Genomic DNA, 5,315 nt, shown 5'->3' with positions numbered 1-5,315 from the left:
GGAAAAACGAACACCTAAACCTTTCTCTTCGACCTCTGATTTCTCTTATTTTATTTTGATGATGATTCCTACCTATGTAGGTTGGGCTCAACAAAATATTTTCGCATTCGGAAGAGAAAGTTGGTGACTGAAATTTCGTAAATAGATCTCGCCGCGACGAAAAACGTATATTAGTAGACTTCTCTTGGTCAGGAATGCCATTTTTGCCATTGCTCGTCTCCTTTTGATGTCCTTGCTCCGCCCGTCATTGGTTATTTTACTGCCTAGGTGTCAGAATTCCTTAACTTCATCTACTTCGTGACCGTCAATCCTGATAAGTTTCTCGCTGTTCTAATTTCTACTACTTCTCATTACCTTTGTCTTTCTTTGGTTTACTCTCAATCCATACTCTGTACTCAATAGACTGTTCATTCCGTTCAGCAGATGATGTAATTCTTCTTCACTTTCCCTCAAGGCAGCAATGTCATCAGCGAATCGTGTCATTGATATCCTTTCGCCTTGAATTTTAATTCCACTCCTGGATCTTTCTTTTATTTCCATCATTACTTCCTCGATGTACAGATTGAACAGAAGGGGCGTAAGGCTGCATCCTTGTCTTACACCCTTTTTAATACGAACACTTCGTTCTTGGTCGTTGGCTGTTGTACATATTGTATATGACCTGTCTCTCCCTATAGCTTACGCCAACTTTTTTTAGAATTTCGAACATCTTGCACCATTTTACATTGTCGAACGCTTTTTCCAGTTCGAAAAATCCTATGAACGTGTCTTGAAATTTCTTTAGTCTTGCTTCCATTATTAACCGCAACGTCAGAATTGCCTCTCTCGTGCCTTTACCTTTCCTAAAGCCAAACTAATCGTCATCTAGCGCATCCTCAATTTTCTTTACCATTCTTCTGTATATTATTCTTGTAAGCAACTTGGATGCATGAGCTGTTAAGCTGATTGTGCCATATTTCTCACACTTGTCAGCTCTTGCCGTCTTTGGAATTGTGTGGATGATGCTTTTCCGAAAGTCAGATGGTATGTCGCCAGACTCATACATTCTATACACCTACGTGAATAGTCGTTTTGTTACACTTCCCCCAATGATTTTAAAAATTATGATGGAGTGTTATCTACCCCCTTTGCCTTACTTGATCTTAAGTCCTCCAAAGCTCTTTTAAATTCTGATTCTAACATTGAACTGTTTCTTCTTGTATCATATCAGACAAATCTTCCCCCTCATAGAGGCTTTCAATGTATTCTTACTCCTATCCCCACTCTCCTCAGCATTTAACAGTAGAATTCTCGTTGCACTCTTAATGTTATCACCCTTGCTTTTAATGTCACCGATGGTTGTTCCGGCTTTCATGTATGGTGAGTCTGTCTGAAATGCCTGTGCTAGCAAGGCAGAGCGGATTAGGATGTGGAAAGGGGAAAAAATAAGTTGCTGTCAATTGCACTCAACATACATTCTTTATTTATAAACACACAGTATTACAACAAGGATGCAAAACAGTCAATACTTTAATCGACCTCCTTTGATTAACTGTTGATCGGCTGAAGGCCACACTCAAAATCCAAGAAACAAGACCGAAGCAAGAAATTGAAATACAAGATTCTTCTGGAGGTTTCACACAATAATATTTTCTAAATCTTCAATCTAAGCAGGTTGAACGCCTTAGCAATTTAATTTTAAAGGAACGTGGCTGGAGGCCGCATATTAAGCAATAAGAAGAGTTTCAATCAAAAGGCAGAAGGCCTTATCTTAAAACATTTCAAGCAAAATTCGGCTGAAGGCCGTATACAAAAGCATAACAATCTTATGCCTTAAGGGCAAGACGAGAACATTAATTTAAGAGATATTAAAACTCGGCTGAAGGCCGCACCTCAGCAAATAATTTAACGGCTTAAGCCCTAGAAAGAAGAGTTTCAATTTTAAAAGGGAGAAGGCTGCATCTTAAAACATTTCATACAAAATTCGGCTGAAGGCCCCTATAAGTAATAACAATCTCATGCCTTAAGGGAGAGACAAGAACATTAATTTAATAGATATTGATACTCGGTTGAAGGCCACACATCAACCAAATAACTAAAACCCAAACAGGGAAATTATTACATAACACACAAGGAACTTTGCTCAGAAGTTTCCAGCGGTCATCCTGGGATTGTAACACTAACGGCCGTTTAGGTGAGACAGGCAACCTGTCGAACGACTTCTTAGTCTGAAGGCAACCCAACTCACAGACAGCCGAACGACCAATCAACAAAATCAGTTCCGCTCCACGCAACTAGCAAAATGACCACAAGATTTTAATACAACGACAGACAGAATACTGGCGCCTACAACGACCAACAACACCTCAGCTGACGAACTACACGCTGCGCTGGACAGCAACAACACGACGACGAAAATACACTGCCTAAAATTACGTCAACGAACAGAGCAGGTAACTGGACCGTCAACGGCCACAAGGTAGAAGATACCGCTGGTCAACTTCAGTAACAGAGAAATAAATTAAGTTAAACTCCACAGGAAAATGGCTGGAATCATAGCCGACTTGAATACACACACATTGTTGCTCGCGGGAATGTCTCAAAAGCGACACCGGGGATCAAGCTAAGAAATGTAAACAGTTGAGGCTCGATAGTACGTTAAGTGGGGACTCAACTTTCATGTCCAAGATCGGTTGGCGACGAACATCGTAGCACTCGCAAGCAGCACCTCACAATCCAATCGCGCGTGCACACCGCCAGCGGCACTGGCCAGAGTACGCGCGACGGAGACTTCCTTGCTGCTCCACGCCAACCAACCGACTCGTCACACACCGCCCAGCCGGAAACTATATCCGCCACACTTAAGATAGTACTGCAGTACTACACTACTGGCCATTAAATTGCTACACCACGAAGATGACGTGCTACAGACGCGAAATTTAACCGACAGGAAGAACATGCTGTGATATGCAAATTATTAGCTTTTCTGAGCATTCACACGAGATTGGCCCCGGTGGTGAAACCTTCAACGTGCTGACATAAGAAAAGTTTACAACAGATTTCTCATACACAAACAGCAGTAGACCGGCGTTGCCTGGTGAAACATTGTTGTGATGCCTCGTGTAAGGAGCAGAAATGCGTACCATCACGTTTCCGACTTTGATAAAGGTCTCGTACCACTAGCAGTCGAGCTGACAGGCATCTTATCCGCATGGCTGTAACGGATCGTGCAGTCACGTCTTGATACCTGAGTCAACATATAGGGACGTTTGCAAGACAACAACCATCTGGACGAACAGTTCGACGACGTTTGCAGCAGCATGGACTATCAGCTCGGAGACCATGGCAGCGGTTACCCTTGACGCTTCATCACAGACAGGAGCGCCTGCGATGGTGTACTCAACGACGAACCTGGGTGCACGAATGGCAAAACGTCATTTTTTTCGGATGAATCCAGGTTCTGTTTACAGCATCATGATGGTCGCATCCGTGTTTGGCGACATCGCGGTGAACGCACATTGGAAGCGTGCATTCGTCATCGCCATACTGGCGTATCACCCGGCGTGATGGTATGGGGAGCCATTGGTTACACGTCTCGGTCACCTCTTGTTCGTATTGACGGTACCTTGAACAGTGGACGTTATATTTCAGATGTGTTACGACCCTTGGCTCTACCCTTCATTCGATCCCTGCGAAACCCTACATTTCAGCAGGACAATGCACGACCGGATGTTGCAGGTCCTTTACGGGCCTTTCTGGATACAGAAAATGTTCGACTGCTGCCCTGGCCAGCACATTCTCCAGATCTCTGACAAATTGAAAACGTCTGGTCAATGGTGGCCAAGCAACTGGCTCATCACAATACGCGAGACACTACTCTTGATGGAACTGTGGTATTGTGTTGAAGCTGCATGGGCAGCTGTACCTGTACACGCCATCCAAGCTCTGTTTGACTCAATTCCCAGGCGTATCAAGGTCGTTATTATGGCCAGAGGTGGTTGTTCTGGGTATTGATTTCTCAGGATGTATGCACCCAGACTGCGTGAAAATGTAATCACATGTCGATTCTAGTATAATATATTTGTCCAATGAATGCCCGTTTATTATCTGCTTTTCTTCTTGGTGTAGCAATTTTAATGACCAGTAGAGTAGTATCGATACACGCTGCTGCTGCTGCAACTCACGGAGAGGACAGCAACATTATCGCGGTAACCACAGGAGAAATAAAACCACAGGACTGCAACCAATGTTTAACCCATGACAAGCACGACTTGAGCCAGCCCACGGCTCATTATTCCCTCGAAGTGATGAGTGCTATCGACAGGTGATGTCAAACTTATTCTACGTTTTCAGAAGGCTTTTGAAACTGTTTCTCACAAGCGACTTCTAATCATATTGCGTGCCTAATGAGTACCGTCTTACTAATGCGACTGCATTCGTGAGTTCCTGACATCAAAGTCACACTTCGGAAAGTTATTCAGTAAAACAGAAGTAACATCCGGCGTTATCCTAGGAAGTGTGATATGCGCTCTGCTGTTGCTGATGTACATAAATGACATAGGAGACGATCTGAACAGACCTCATAGAGCTATGGTCAAGTGGCTCTGAGCACTATGGGACTTAACTTCTGAGGTCATCAGTCACCTAGACTTAGAACTACTTAAACCTAACCAACCTAAGGACATCACACACATCCATGCCTGAGGCAGGATTCGAACCTGTGACCGTAGCGGTCGCTCGGTTCCAGACTGTCGCGCCTAGAACCGCTCGGCCACTCCGGCCGGCCTCATACAGCTCTCATCTACCGTCTTACAAAGTCATCAGATGATCGAAAATATCCTAATTTCAAAATGGTTTAGACAGGATATCTGTTTGGTGTGAAAATTGGCAATTGAGTCTAAGTAATGAAGAGAGTAAAGGCATCCAAATGAGGGTAAATGAAATCCGTTAAATTTTGCTTGGACGATATATCACACAAATCTAAAGGCTGTAAATTCAACTAAATACTTAGGGATTACAATTACGAATAACTAAATTAGAACGAATACATAGATAATGTTGTGGGTAAGGCAAACCAAAGATTTCAATTTATTGATAGAACACAGAAAATGCAACAGATCTGCTAAAGAGACTGCTTACACTATACCTTTCCGCAGTATTCTGGAGTTTCGCAGTGCGGTGTAGGCTCCGCAGCAGGTAGAATTGGGGCAGCATATCGAAAAAGTTCAAAGAAAGACAGTTCGTTTTCAACTAACCCGAAATGGGGGAGAGAGTGCCACAGATAAGTGAACTGGGGTGGTAGTCATTAAAACAAAGGCGTTTTACGTTGCGGCAGG

Source organism: Schistocerca americana, chromosome 2 (genome assembly GCF_021461395.2).
Source record: "Schistocerca americana isolate TAMUIC-IGC-003095 chromosome 2, iqSchAmer2.1, whole genome shotgun sequence".
In the NCBI taxonomy this organism is placed as follows: domain Eukaryota; kingdom Metazoa; phylum Arthropoda; class Insecta; order Orthoptera; family Acrididae; genus Schistocerca; species Schistocerca americana.
This window is presented reverse-complemented; position numbering follows the sequence as displayed.